This window comes from Acomys minous (assembly GCF_964271855.1).
Source record: "Acomys minous genome assembly, chromosome: 7".
NCBI lineage: Eukaryota > Metazoa > Chordata > Mammalia > Rodentia > Muridae > Acomys > Acomys minous.
In genome coordinates, this window is record NC_140488.1 from 4,196,260 (window position 1) to 4,212,730 (window position 16,471).

The window sequence follows — 16,471 nt, forward strand, 5'->3', positions numbered from 1 at the left end:
GTATTAATCATGATTATGGAGGCAGGATAGTCCAGATCAGGCTTTTCTTATAGCTGAATTTTGATGAAAGCTTCTTTTGGGTTATATACACTGCCATGTTCTCATTGTGTTTGTATGTGCTATCAGAGGCACAGGCGAACTCTGAAAGGTGTCTCATCAGTCCCATTCATGAGGGTTTCACCCTCCTGACCTAACAACCTGCTTTGAGGTACCTGCTCCTGGAGCTTGAGGGTTAAGATGTCAACAGATAGGTTTTAAGAGGACATTAGCATTTAGAGACTAGCAGAAGCTAAGCAAATCTTTCACATAATTATGAAACTTATTTTTATACATAAAAGAAGCTTCTAAATACAGAATGAAAATGAAAAGAAGAAGCAAAAGGAACATGAAACTGTGTAAAAGACTATTTCAAGTGACTTTAAAATGGTAATTTGGCTAAGCACCCTTAGTTGGTTTTATCATAAAGAGAAAAGAACTACAAAAAATTCTTGAAATGTTTTCCGTAAATCCTATTGTTTATAGAATGTTGAATGTGTTACACTGAGGCATGAGTTGTGGGATAAATCAGTGCATATGCCAATTATATTTAATGAAGGAGACTAAATTCCAATGCCTTTAAGACTACATTTCAGTAGAAAGTATTATTATTTGATAAGTTATCTTTAAAAATACCTCTTATTCCATCTCAGAAAGTCCTAGGAAAAGTGGCAGAACCATTGGCAATGATGCATGTGGTGATAAGATATTGATTTCTAAACATTGTTTCTCACTAAAACAAAATTGTTGAAGGAGCTCCTGGAGAAGAGGTTAATTCCAGAATCCAAGCAGGAAATAGTCCAGATAATTCAGGAACTTTTTGTCATGCCAAAAAGAAACAAAAGCAAACAAACAAACAACCCCCCAAACTAAAAAACAACAGCAACAACAAAAACTGTTAAGAGCTACCAGGGCCATTACAAAAGTTGCAGGAACATACTTTTGTAAACATTAATAGGTCAATGATGTAAAACATGTAAAACATTGACTATCAACAAGGAAAATAAAAGTACTGGAGATAACAAATATATTTAAAACTGTGATTCTCTAATGATATTTTTAGAGAATATTATCCCTATTCCCTAAACACACACAGACAGACACACACACATAATTGGTCCTCCTACTTGGAGGATGCTAAAGGAACACTTTCTTTTTAAAAGTGGTAAACAAAAGGAAAGAAGTGGACACATATGGTCATTCACCTGTAATTCCAGCAGTTGAGATGAAAATTTTCATGCTACCCTGGGCACTGTGGTGAGACGTTGCCTCATTAAAACCAAGGGGTAGGGATAAGCTCAGTGGTTTATGTCCAGTGCTTAGTATGTCCAAGACCCTGAGTTTCATCTCTACAACTGTAAACAAAAGAGAGGATGAAACATTTTTAAATTTTATTTAATTAATTTAATCAGATTACATCTCAATTTCTATCCCCTTGCTTGTCTCCTTCCGTTCCTCCCTGTCTCCCTCTTTCACCCTATTCACCTCCTCTAGGTCTGTGACAGAGGGGGACCTCCTCCTCCACCATATGGTCACAGCCTATCAGGTCTCATCTTAGTAGCCTTCCTATTCTTTCTCTGAGTGCCACCAGGCCTCCCCACCAAGGGGAGTTGGTCAGATAGGGGGCATCAGAGTTCATGTCAGAGTCAGTCCCCACTCTCCACACAACTGTGGATAATGTTCAGTCCATTGGCTAGATCTGAATAAGGGTTCAATGTTTACTGCATGTATTGTCCTTGGTTAATGCAGTAGTTTGAGCAAACCCCCTCGGGCCCAGATCCGCCCATCATGATGTTCTTCTTGTAGGTTTCTAGGACCCTCTGGGTCCTTCTATTTCCCTATTCTCCTTTACTTCTCTCACCTAGAGTCCCAATAGGAAGTCCTTGCATCTATCTAGTCTCCTGGTAAGTGAAGAAGGGATGAAACACTTTATGTGATGTTTATACACAAACTGCACCTTGGAGACACCAATACTTGGTAACGGTATGGTTGTTTGTATGGAAGTACTTCTTGCTAATAACTGGAGAAGGGAAACCAAGAAGTAGACTGTCACCATGTCTATGCTCAGTGAAATATTAAATCACATAACTCACTACCCTTACTCCTCCCTTGTTTAATTGTACTTGTTTCTTGTGTATTAGGATTCTCTAGAAAGACAGAGCAAATGTGCTCCATATACTGGGTACATACGAGGTTTTCTGTCTAAATTATTGTGTAGTGAAAGATAGACACAGAGAGAGAGAGAGAGAGAGAGAGAGAGAGAGAGAGAGAGAGAGAGGGAGGGAGGGAGGGAGGGAGGGAGGGAGGAGGAGGCATAACACTTTAAGGTATGGACTTATTGCTGTTGTGTGAATCTGCCATTTCCCTCATATTCTGAAGGCTTGGTCCCCTGCTAGCTTCAGTGTTTGGGAGGGGGCTGTGAAAACTTTAGGAAGTAGGATTTAGCTAAGAAGTTAGGGCAAATGGGGGTGCCATTAAAAGTTATGCCAGGTCTCTGTTCTCTGTCAACTGTGACACGAGCAGCTTCTGTGCACTCTCCTGCTGCCACAGCTGCTGTATTTTGCTTTACTCCAGGCCCAGAAATATGGATCCAGCTGATGATAGACTGAATCCTCTTTCCTTCGCTTGTTTTGTCAGATATTTAGTTATGGAGACAAAAATCTAATCAGCAGTACAAAAACAACCATATGAGCAAAGTCTTACTATATGTTGTCTGTATGAAAGGAAACCCAGGAAGCCAATAGTGAACTGCAAAGCCTTGAGAGCCAGAGAATGATGTGCTCAGATTCCAGTCTGTGATTTGAAGGTCTGAGGAACACAAGTGCTGAGGCAAAACATTACACCTACTCAAGCATTCAGGCAGAGGAAATTAAACACGTTTCTATCTTCTTATTCTGCTGGGACCCCACGTGGACCACGTGATGCCTTCTGATAGTCATGCAGTGTACCAATCTCAATACTAGTTGCTTCCAGACCCCCGCCACAGAGACACAGGGTAGAGGCGAGGGGAGAGGAAGAGGGAGAGAGTAATTAGACCAGATATCTGGGCTATAATGATTGGCTTTTTGTGGGGCCAGTGAGAAAGCTCAGCAGGCAAAGGTACTTAATGCCAAATCTGATCACCCAAGTTTAATTTCCATGACTTTTTACAAGCTACCTTTGACTTCCACATACATGCCATCATGTGCTATGTATGCACCAACACATACATAATAAATATTTTATATCTTGGATTTTTTTCATTTGTGTGTGGTGTTTTTATGTGTCTCTGTGTGTGCACATTTGTACTGAGCCTATGTGTATGGGAGCCAGGGGTTGACATTGGGTGTTTTCCTCAATTCCCATCCACCTTATATTCTTGAGACATTCTTTTACTGAATCTGGTGATCACTGATGTAATTATACTGACCTGCTGCTAGGCTCCAGGGATCTGCCTGTTTCTTCCTCCTTGATGCTGGGATTTGGAACATGTGCTACCACACCTGGCTTTTGACGTGGGTGCTGGAGTTTTAAACACAGGTCCTTGTGCTTGCATGGCAAACAGTTTACTGACTGAGCCAGTTCTCAAGCCTCAAAATTGGCCTTTTCAATCAGTATTATTCTCTGTGGATGAATGCAAATTATGTGTCCCAGCAATTTGCTTCATTTTATTGCTTCGTAGTAATTCATGATATTTTTATAACACTGATTGCTTAACCTATTGTTCATTCCCACTGAAGATTACCTTGACTGATTTTAGCATTTTGGCTATTACAAATAAAGTTCCTGTGAACATTCATTAGTAGATCTTCCTGAAAACAGATGTTTTCATCTCTTTAAGATAAATATTCAGGATTGCAATTGTTCATTTGGATGGTTCTTGTATATGTAAACTACATATGTTTTGTATATCATTAATTTTTAAGTTAGAGTACAAAGTAACAGGTTTCGTTAAGACATTATTAAGCATGTTATACAATTGTATTTTGCTCATATTCACCCCTCATTTTCCTCCCATATCTCCCTACCCCTCACTGGTTTCTCCCCTTCCCACAAATAGACCTCCAGCTTTCTTGTCATATATATGTATATGTTTATATGCAAATGTATACCACAGACCATTCTCCCATCGAATTGTTTGTGTGCCCTTGTCCTGTTTTCTTTATGCATTCTTCTGTTAACAGGTATCTTGGGTGACTCTGTGACTTATCTACTGTGCATAGTGCTGCCATAGGAATGGATGGGCAAGTATCTCTGTGATATATTGATGTAGATTTCTTTGGGTTATATACCCAGCAATGTGGTGGTTGAGCTGGATCTAATAGTATTGTAATATCAGTTGTCAACAAAGCACAGCTGGGAAGAGGAAGCCTTAATTCAGGAACATCAGATTGGCCTGTGAACATGTTTGTGAGTATTTTATTGATTGCTAATTGATATATAAAGGCCTAGCCTACTGTGAGTGATACCAACTCTAGGTAGGAGAGCCTGCCATTTATTTTTTTTAAAAAGGCAGTTGAGCAAGCTAGAGGGAGCAAGCCAGTAAGTAGCAGAATTCATTCATGATTTCTGACTCAGTTCCTGCTTTCAGGTTCCTCTCTTGAGCTCCTGCCCTGGTTTCCCTGGATGATGGACTGTGACATGGGGGTGTAAGTCTTTTCGAAAAGCAAGTTGCCTTTTGGTTATGTTGTTTATCACAACAGAGAGGCCAACTGATCTTCCTTTGTTTTTGGGGGGAATAGCCATATTGACTTCTATCCAACTGCATTAATTTCACAAGAAATTGCTGCTATTACTGGCCAGTTTCTCCATATCCTTGCCAAGTTTGAATGTTGTTCCTTTTCTTTAAAAAAAATCCAGTAATTATGATAGGTGCATAATAATATCCAATTATGGTTATACTTGCATTTCTCAATGGCTAATATCTTGATGGCTAAGAGTTTTGTATTTTTACATTTAATTTAATGATCTACTTAAAATAATTCCTATAAAAGCTTTAGATTATGTGGAGGTTAATTCACACAGCATCGTTCATTGAAAGGCTATCTTTCATAAGTTCAGTTACTTTGTAATTTTGTCAAACTCTTGGTTGTGTTGTTTCTGAGTGCATCATGATATTTCAAATGTCTTGCTGGTATTTGGGTGAAAAATATGTTAAAAGTGCGTATGAATTCATTGAGAATTCAAAGCTTTGTCTTGAGTTTTCATTGAGTGCGGCATGCCATGTCTTCCAGTTTTATTCTGTTGCTGTGATAAATACCATGCCACAGCAACTTGGGGGAGGAAAGGGTTATTTCATCTTATGCAGACAGGAACTCAAGTAGGAACTGAATTAGAAACTATGGAAGATCATAGGCTATCAAGTCTCATCTTGGTAGCCTGTTGTCCTTCCTCTGAGTGCCACCAGGCTTCCCCATCAAGGGAATGTGGTCAAATATGGGGCACCAGAGTTCATGGGAGAGTCATTCCCCGCTCTCCACTCAATTGTGGAGAATGTCCTCTCCATTGGCTAGATCTGAGTAGGGGTTCGATGTTTACTGCAAGTATTATCCTTGGTTGGTGCAGTACTTTGAGCAGACCCCCCTGGGCCCACATTCGCCCATCATAATGTTCTTCTTGTAGGTTTCTAGGACACTCTGGATCCTTCTATTTCCCATTCTCCCATGCTTCTCTCACCTAGAGTCCCAATAGGAGGTCCTCCCCTCTGTCCCACTTTCCTGGTAAGTGAGGTCTTTCACGGGGCATGCCCCTTGGGCTAGTGTCCAGATATAAGTGAGAATATACCATTTGACTCTTTCTGCTTCTGGGTTAACTCACTCATTATGATCATTTCTAGTTCAATCCATTTGTCCACAAATTTCAGGAATTCCTTGTTTTTAATAGCTGAGTAGTATTCCATAGTGTAAATGTACCACAGTTTCTTTATCCATTCTTCTACTGAGGGACACATAGGCTATTTCCTGGTTCTGCCTATTATGAGTAAGGCTGTTATGAATATGGTTGAACATATGTCCACAGATATAGGGGAGAGGATTAGGGTGAAAGTTGGAGGGAGGGAGGAGTGGGAGGATATAAGGGATGGGATAACAATTGAGATGTAATCTGAATAAATTAAGAAAATAAAAAAGAAAAAAGAAAAAATAAAGATGGGATTTTTTCACATAAAAAAAAAAAACTATGGAAGAATGCTCCATGCTTGTTTGTGCTGGTCTTCCTTCCTTCCTTCCTTCCTTTCTTCTTTTTGTTTCCTTTTTAAAAAAAACATTTGCTCATTTTGTTTTATGTGTGCTTTGCTTGTATGTAAATCTGCACCACATGCATGTAGCGCCCATAGATGCCAGAAGAGGTTATAGCTGCCTGGAACTGGAGTTACAGATTGTTTTGAGCCACCTTGTGGGTGCTGGGAATCAAATTCAGATCTTCTAGAAGAGTAGTCAGTGCTCTTAGCTGCTGAGTCATTTCTATCCCCTCTCATCTCTGTTACATAGACAGTATGTACTCTTTTTTCTAGAGATTTGGCTGACTACAGTGTGTGCTGGACCCTCTTATATCAGACATGAATCAAGATAATCTCTCCAGACATGGCCATAGGCCAGTCTAATCAGAACAGCTCTTCAATTGAGGTTCCCTTTCTTCAGATAACTCTAGGTTGTGTCAAACTGACAGTAAAACTAACCAGTATAGTATTTCTCTCCGTTTAAGAAAATGTTTGATTTCTTTCAGTAATCTTTTGTAACTTTGGCAATAATGCACGTTTTCTTTCTTTTTCAGGGCAAACCTAAGTGTTTCATATTTGTCAACATAGATATAGATGGTATTGAGCCATAGATTTTATTTTCTGTGTATGTATTGCTAGTGTACAGAAATGTGATAAATTGTTTTTTATGTTGAGTTCATTTATTAATTCTTGGATTGTTAGATGATTTGGGGATATTATACACAAGGAATCATGTCATCTTCGTGTAGATATTGTGTTATTTACTTCTTCCCAATCACTAGCTGTTATATTTCCTTTTTTTTTTTTTTTTTTTTTTTTTTTTTTTTTTTGCTTTATCAAAGTGGTTAGGACCTTGTATTACAATGTAGAGTAAGCTTATACTGTTCCTGATCAGGGTAGGGGTAGCATTAAATATTTTACAACTAAGTGGTGATAGGTTATTGTAGGTATGCAAATGATAATACAGTTTCAGAAAGGATAAATCTTACTACTCTATATCATGGTATTCTATATTTTCACAGCAAAATATTAAAACAGAAGTAAAAAGGGGCTCATAGAATAAATGAGAAAGATGGCATGCGAACCTAACCTAGACCAGTGTGCTCCAAAGGGATGCAGAGTAAATCTAGATTTGCAGAATCTCAGTCCAGGGCTCTTTCTGAATCTTCTGCTTCTTGGGTACAGCAGCCAGACAGAATATTTGTGACTATGACTGAAGCTTAAAAGAAGTGGGGGTGGGGGTAGGTCTTTGGCTGTAACAGTTCACAGAAAACTGCCTGTGCCATCCAGCATATCAACTGGCTTTGCAAGCACCCGGCCCAGATGTGTCAGGGCTATGGACACAGACCCTTTTATAAGGCTTGCTCAATGGTTGTCTGTGAGCCAAGAGTTGCCCAGCTACCCCTGGCCAGGGGCATGCTGAGTAGTTGCCAACCAATGACAAGTTTCACACTTTCCAGACTTTGCTCCGCCTTCGTGTTGATTGGAAAGTATCTTCTACAACATAAGTGTCCTAGGATACTGCAACACAGTTGCTGGCTGGCAGGGCTCAGGCTACTCTTCATTGTATGCAGGCTATGGGCATTGAGCATTGATTCAGAAAACACTTACTGAGAAGCCACTAAATGCCGAGTAACTCAGAAGCCTAGTGGGCAAGGAAGGAAACAACACCCATAAGCACAGCTTGGTTCAGACTGCAGTCAGATAATGCAGACAGGACACCTAGTAAGGAAGAGCCTATAAGGAGGGGAAGGATTCAGGTATTGGCAGAGTATCATGGGAGAGGGAAAAGCAATGTCAGGTAGAGGGAGCAAGCTGGAAGATGGACAGAAATAATAGGAAAGGGTTGGAGACAAGTTGGAGTCTCAATGGTGAGAACCTGCAAAGATAGCTGAAAGGCTTTTGATGAAATGATATTTTGGGGGAAAGTGGGATGGGAAAAACACATGACCAGAGTAATAAAACTGTGGGCTGAACTTCTATTTGCAATCATCTTTCATGAAAACACTCTGATAGTACCTGTTGTCACTGCACATTTTCCACACAAGCAGTTTAAAGCCCTGCTATGATTAATGATTACATCAAGGTATAGGCAGCTTCTGAGGGAACATATGGAAATAGATGTTTAGTGTCAAATTGCACCCATATCTCTGGCCTCAGCTGTAGAACTCCTCACTCTTTACCATGGATGCTATTCCATAGAGCTATGGATTGAATATGGTGTGTCCCCACCAAAACTCATATTGAGGTGTGGTTCCCAGGGTGCTATGGTCTTCAAAAAGGTAGAACCTTTAAGAAGTGGGGTCTAGTTAGAGGTGATTAGTTCATAGTGATACCATCCTTGGGAGAGATTTATGTCTTATCTCATATAAGTGGGTTAGAGCTCAGAGGACTGGATTGGTTGCTATGAGAACAAGCTGTTACATGCTTATCCCTGGTGCTGGTCCCCTTCCACAGGTGGCTGCTTGCCACCCTCACACATAATGCCATCCCTTGTGTTATGAAGCAGTAGGAGGCCCTTGCATGTTGCTGCTTCTAGGTAGCTGACTATTCTACGTCCCAAACCACTGTTGGTTATACAAGCCTCTTTTCTTTGTAATATACTCAGCATCGACACAAAATAACTGACAGCACACTAAACAGTTTATGCAATGAAGTAGCCACCCTGGACAGTATCTAGACTCCAAGACCCTGCTGGATTCCCCATGGTGCAGGGCTAAGTTATTTCCTCCAGAGCAGGGCACATTGCCAAATTGATTGACATTCACTCCCCATGAGATGCTTTTTTACCTGGGGGAAAGAGGTAGTCCAGACATCCATTGACTTTCATAATAAGACAAATGAAATAAGTGCCAAGTCATAATACAGGCTACTATTTAGATGCACAGTTCAGTGAACATTAATTGTGAGGCAAGCATTTAAAAATTTATAGCCTCATGGAGTTTTACCCCAAACCATGTGGTGGTATTGACTTTATTGTTACTACAGCAAACCAAGGCTCAGAGAAATTAAGCGACTTGCTCAAACTCACACAGAGCAACTAAGCAATCAAGACAGGCTTCACATTGAGGACTGGCTAGCTGAAGCCCCATTGTTTCCACTTCAACAAATCTCAGAGCTTCCTCCCCCCTTTTTTTGTAATTAACACTAGAATAACCATAGGTTCGTAGGAAAAAGGAAGTTATACTACATAAAGGTTTCTTATATCTTTCACCCAGTTTCCCCTAACTTTTATGAATAGAACAACCATTGTCATAATTAAGATGCAAAATTGTTCCATCTCTCTCTCTCTCTCTCTCTCTCTCTCTCTCTCTCTCTCTCTCTCTCTTACCCTTGACTCCCAGTAATCTGTAATTTTTCACTATAATTTTTATGTACAATTTTCACTCTGAAGTTGCAATGCAAGTTGATTATTGTTTTCCAAGTAGTACAATGCACTTGTGTTTCATCTGGGTTGCTGCAGGTATCATTAAGTTAGTTTTGTTTATTTCTGAATGGTATGATATGGCATAGATGTACAATGGTGTTTTAACTATTGGTCCACTGAAGGAAAAATGCTTGTTTATATTTGGGGTTATTATTTTTATGAATTAATTTTGAGAATATTTACATATACATTTATTTTCTAAAAAACAATTTTATACAAACTTCTTAGACTCTTTCCCTATTTTATGTTTAATAATTTTTCTTTTGTATAATCTGTATAATATACAAGGAATTTACTAAACATGTATTCCATAACATTTTTAAACTTGAATCTTATTCTTTCATCTTCTTTTTTAAATTAAACTTTTATTTTTTACATATACATTTATATTATTATGCATATATACAATAAACTACCTACAGCAAGAAGAACCACAAAACAATCAGGAATTATATAAATGTTACATTTATAATGTTTTGGCTATTTGTATTTGGCAGCCTTGAAGAAAACATCTTTCCTATCTTGGTGAGTCTAAAATTCTGAATGTAATCAACATCTATCATATCCCATCACTATCAATTTAAAAATCTATCTAGACCTAAAATCGTCTTAACCTCTAAACAACTAAGCTTAATTGTAAAACTAAACTATCTGGTCTTCAACCCCATCAGAGACTTGAGAAGGAATAAAATTAATTACCTGAGTTTACAGGGAGCACAGGTTAGCAGCTTCTCAAATGAGAAGATGACAGAGATAGTTTGCTGTCTGGACAGCCACCCAAAACTCTCTATAACGTTGGTGCATCATCTTCAGCCTTCTGGCTCAATATATCTGACAGACATATTTATGTGGTAGGAACTATTGAGGACTTGCTTACCCTGTCTTGCCAGAGTTTGGCCGTCAACTCTGCCTGTATCCAAGCTTGCCCTTTTTTAGGCAGAATTCTGTCTGTGGTAGAAATGAGGACATTTTGCGCAGTGGCTTGTTTGCCACATTTGAAGCTATCTCCATAAGGAGGTTCTTCGATGCTCATCATCTACTTTGAGCGAGGCTGGATGTTGCCAGGAGTTAACCTGTCTCATTATCAATGAATCTTTAAAGTAATAAAAACATCTTCAAATGCCATATTTTGTATGTCTCTGAGGTTTTTGAAGACCTTATCTATTTTACCTTATCTATCCATAGAATCATATCTATCTGTTACACCTAGGATGGATATTCTTGTGATAAAAATAGATTAGTAATTGATATTCTCATGATTTGATCAGCTAACAATTAACTTGTATAAATTACTTATCCTAAACAGCCTGCAATAGCACTTTCAAAGTATTGGAAGCAAACCTTGTATTATACTAGAGTTGTAAGGGTACAATGCCAACTATTAGAGTAGAAACATATATAATGTGTGGGAAGAATAATCTTAAATTTAAATTCTATGTACCTAAATTTAAACTTACTTTTCATCAATATACAAAATTATATACCAGCCAATTAAAAATAACCTTGTGAGTAATAATTAAGGCCTTAAGTTGAGGAGTAGATTCACTAATCTACATTTTGTCCTACCATCCCTATATATTTCTATATTCCCCCTTCTTTCAACCCCTATTTCCAACCCTAAGAAAGAAAGATAAAGGAAAAGAGAGACAACCCTGAGTCCAACCTTGTTTTCTCTCTGAATAAGACCAATAATAACTTATATCCAACTCCCAATAAAAATAACCATCTATCACCCAAGAAAGCAACCAAAACCTACCCAGCCTCCCTTAAAAGAAATGGGGTGTCATTCTCTTAAGGTTTCTTCTGGCTGAAGTGGGACAAATAATATCTTTTGTAGGGGCCCAAATAAAGTTGGGGGAAATGGTTAAACAAGCTAGGAATAGCATTTGTGGTCCAGTTTCTAAATACTGAGAAATTCCAGGCTTAATTAGAGTCCTGTGTAGTATTGTTATGAGCAGAAAACATTTAGCTTTATATGAATTGCCTAAGCTATTTTCATGTATGTATGTGTGTGCATGTTCATGTACGTGTTTAAGTGTAAATGGGTATGCACATTTGTAGATGCCAGAGGATAACCTTGGTTATTGCTCCTAAGGAGCTATGGCTGTTTCTGTAGACAGGTTCTTTCACTGAGATCCAGGATTACCAATTAGCTAGACTCACTTGTTAGTGAACTGCAGCGACTCAACTGTTTCCACTTGCCTATCACTGGTATTACAACAAGTGTATGCCATCACACCTGACTTTGTATGTGTGTGCTGTGAATCATGTGGTGCTACAAATGCTTTGTTGACTGAGCTGTATCCTTGGAAAGATTTTCTTTTCTTTTTTACATTTATTTTGTTGTATGTATGTGTGGGCATATTGTGCTATGTCATATGTATGACGGTCAAAGGATAACTTGTGAGAGTCAGTTCTCTCCAACATCTTTCCAAGCTCCTCCCCCTGCTCTATTTCTTAAAGGCCTTTTGAAAACCAGAAATAGATTTTGGACTTTGTCACATGACCATTTGCACTTATTATTATTATTATTATTGTTGTTGTTGTTGTTGTTGTTATTAATATCTTTCTACCTTGGAATATTGCTAAACCAATTACTACACTGTCTGGCAAAACTGAACCAGACTTGCACAATTGGAGTAAACCTCAGCCAATCATGATGTTTCAATGGTGTTATACATAATTGAATTCTATTGCTAGTGTGTTTTAAAAGAACGTTTGTGTTTCTGAGAACTACTGGAACATAGATCTCTTTTTGTTTGTACTGTCTTTGCAGCTTTGGTATCCAATAGAACTGGCTCATTAAATGTGTTTGCAAAGATTTTGTCCTCTTCGTTTTTTGGAAAAGACTATGTAAATTGCTCTTGATGTGTCTCCTGCTTTTGGTAGCATGCCTCACTTAACTATCTAGGCCCAGGTATGTCTTTCTTAAAGCATTTGAAACCATGAATTCAGTCACTTGGACATGTAAATTATTTAATTTGTATTGGACAGTTTTTTAAACTTTTCATTTTTCAAGAAGTTGCCTATTTTCTCTAAATTTTTAAAGTTTTTTGTGTTGAAATTTTCAGAGTTTCTCTTTATTATTCTGTGTATCATTCCTGATGTTGTTTAGTGTTATATTCTCACTGTTTTTTTTCTGTGACTAGTTACCCATTTGTCACCTTTATTGATCTTTCAAGAAAACAAGCTTCTTGTTTTGTTGATTTTTGTCTTGTTTTCAAATTTAATATTATTGATTTCTCTTTTTGTATTGTTTCAGCTTTCTTCATTTTTATTTATTTTATTTTATTTTTGTTACATTCATGCAGCAAGAACTTGAATCTCTGACCTCAGATTTTAAGTAAGAACTTTACTTCTTTGCAATATATTCATTTAGGGGCACAAATTACCTTTTCATTATTGCTTTAGCCATGGCTCAGTTTTCATATACTTGGATTTTTCTTTTAATCCACTATAGTCACAGTTCATAGAACATATCCTATATAATTTCAATTATTTTGAATTTGATGAAGTTTGTTTTTGTCTCAGGATATGATCTCTTATGGTGAGTGTTCTGTAAGCACTCGAAAAGGATGCCTCCTCTACTGTTGCTAAGTGAAGTGTTATATAAATGCCAATTAGATCTTTTTAGATGATAGCATTGCTGATTTTTTTTTGCCTAGTTATTCTATCAATTGTTGAAAGAGTGGTGTTAAGGTCTCCCACTATAACTGTGGATTTATTTATTTTTTCCTTATGAAACTAAGTATCATTTTGCTTTACATACTTTGTAGTAAATTATTTAGTTATTCAAAATTAAGCTACAATGTATTCTTGATGTATTGATCTTTCCACTAATGTCTTTCTGTCTCTAGTGATTTTCTTTGCTCCGAAGTCTACTTTATGTGACATTAGCACAGTCACTTCCACTTTTCGTGACAAATGTTGAGATGATGTTGCTTTCCCGTGTTTTCATTTTAACTTGCATATCCATAAGACTTTTTGTATATGGATGTGGTGTGTGTGTGTGTGAGAGAGGGGGGGAGGGAGAACATGTGTGTGCACACACATGCATGTGAAGATTAAAGGACAGCTTGAAGGAATCAGATTTATCCTTCTGCCCTGTGGGTTCTAGAGATCAGGCTCTAAACTCCAGGCTTGGCAGTAATACCTTTACTCATTGAACCATCTCACCAGTGTTATATTGAAATAAATTTCTTTTAGACAACTAGTTGAGTCATATTTCACAATCCATTCTGCCAATATCTATCTTCTTAGAATTCCATTTTATAACATATTTTTCAAATATCTATCTCTATAGTGGTATAGTGGTTTCCTAGGTCTTACCATGTAGCTATGCTGTTACATTGCACTTGCTGGTGTCACACTTTTCCAGTTTTAGTAAGATGTAGATAGCTTGAAGCCATTTGTCTTTCTCTACTCCCTCTCATTTTATACTGCAGTTTTCTTAAACTTTTCTATGTATTACATATTCTACTCAGACTACAGCATAACCTTAGCTTTCATCATCAATATAGAATAGAAACATTCAGAGATTCATATATCGTTTTACATGCTACTCTCCATTGTCCTCCAGTCCTTATTTCTCATTTATTTTCATCACAGAGGATCTCTTTTAGCTATGTCTAGGTTAGGTGTACTCATGCCATGATTTCTCTATTTTTTATTAGAATGTATTCTCATTTTATTTGAATATATGGAATTCTGAGTTGACCATTCTTTTTCTCTTAGTGCTTGAAAATGATGTGTCAATCCATTCAGTTTCTATGCTTTCTGAAGAGAAATACACTAGTATTGAAATACTCTGACTTTGCAATGGGCTGAATATTCATGTACCCCAATTCATATGTTGATACTTAGCCCCAGTGTGATACTACAAAGGGGTAGAGTCTCTCAGAGGGAATTAGAATGTTAACAGTGGACTTTCCATGCATTCTCTCACTGCCAAGAAAAGATGACTGGGTCCTCTAATATGGGGAGCAGAGGCTGCTTCTGACATGGACTATGTTGTCTGCTCTTCCACCACTCCCCTTTGGCGGGGAAGCCTTGTAGGGCCATAGAGGAAGAGGATACAGTCTCCTGATGAGATTCTGTAGGCTGCAGTCAGATGATAGGGGAGGATGACCAGATATCTAAGATATCCTAGACTCTGGAATAATGAAAAAGAAATTCCTTCTCTTTAATCTGTCCCATTTATAGTATTACACTAGCTGGAACTGACAGAAGCCCAGCACTATAGGTAATAAGATTTCTTCTTTGCTTTTAGTTTTATGACATTGAAATATGATTGTGTGTCAGTATTGATTTGTTCTCCTCTGGGGCTTTAATGATAGGAACATTAGATCTTCCTGTTCCTCAATGTGTCCTTGAGGCTCTGTTCATTCCCCAGTGGGTTTCACTTTATTGTTCAGATTTTGTGTTTACTTTGCTTTGCCCTCAAATGTACTGATTGTTTCCTTTTTTCTCTATTCACCTGTTAAATTTACCTACTGAGTCTTTGCTCTTTGGGTTTTGTAGTCATACGAATTTAGTATGATCAAATTGGGGAGGCCTGTTGGCACACAAAGGAAGGGGAAGCAGTCTATCCGGATGAGGCCCGATAGGCTGTGGTCATATGGTGGGGGAGGAGGTCCCCTTCTGTCAGAGGTCTAGGGGAGGGGAATAGGGTGGAAGAGGAAAGGGGGAATGGGAAGACACAAGTGGAGGGATAACAATTGGGATGTAATCTGAATAAATTGTTAAAAAAAATAAAAGAAAAAGTTCAGGTTAAAGAAAGAATTTAGTATGGTTATTATTTTGTCTTGTATGTCATTACCAGGATTTTCTCTTTTTCGGTTGTTTCAAGACTATTTATAACTGCTAATTAAGTGTATTTTATAATGCTTGTTTTAAAATCCTTGCCAGATAATTCTACCATCTCTGTTATCTATATGTTAACAGTGGCCAAGTGGCTTTCCTCATTCAAGTTGTGATTGACCTAGTTCTGACAAGTGACTTTAAAAATGTATCCTGGATAGCTGGAATACCATGTTGAGATCTAATTTTTTATTTTGACAGACATTGGGCTTCCTAATGTGGGGTATGCAGATCTACATGGTGATGGACACGTTTCCTCCTTGTATCTTACTAATATCACTCCTGCAAAAGCACATTGCCATGTCACCTTTAATCCTAGCACTCAATAGGAAGAAATAGGTAGATTGTTGTGTGTTCTAGGCTAGCCTGATTTATGTAGTGAGTTCAAGGCTAGCAAAGGCTACAAAGGAAACCCTGTCTCAGGGAGAGGGAGAGGGAGGGAGAGGAAGAAGGAGGGAGAGAGAGAGAGAGAGAGAGAGAGAGAGAGAGAGAGAGAGAGAGAGAGAGAGAGAGAGACACTCTACCCCCTGCAGAATTCCAGGTTCTTTTCCTGCCTCCACTTCTTTGCTGTTCCCTCAGCCTTAGGCATAGAAGTTGTACAATCCGGTCAGTTGTTCTCTGTACTTTGACAGTTGTGTATTTCTGTGATGATCTAGATCTGCTGTAAATCTTTGTTCTTTGCATGTTCTTTGATGAGGAGTGAGAAGTGCATTTGGCTGTGGCTATAACAATAGGTATTCAGATTGCAGTTGCAAATTACATTGGTTTATAAAATTGGCATTAGTAGGTTTTCCCTTAAGATCAGTGATCTCCCTAGCTACTGGCAGCTCGCTACGTTTACAGCTGATTTCACTGTGATTGACCGAACCATAATTCCACCGAGATAGATGTTGGTTACCCCCAAAATATAAATACCACTGTTTCAACCATGAGAATAATCTCCTATGTTGCTC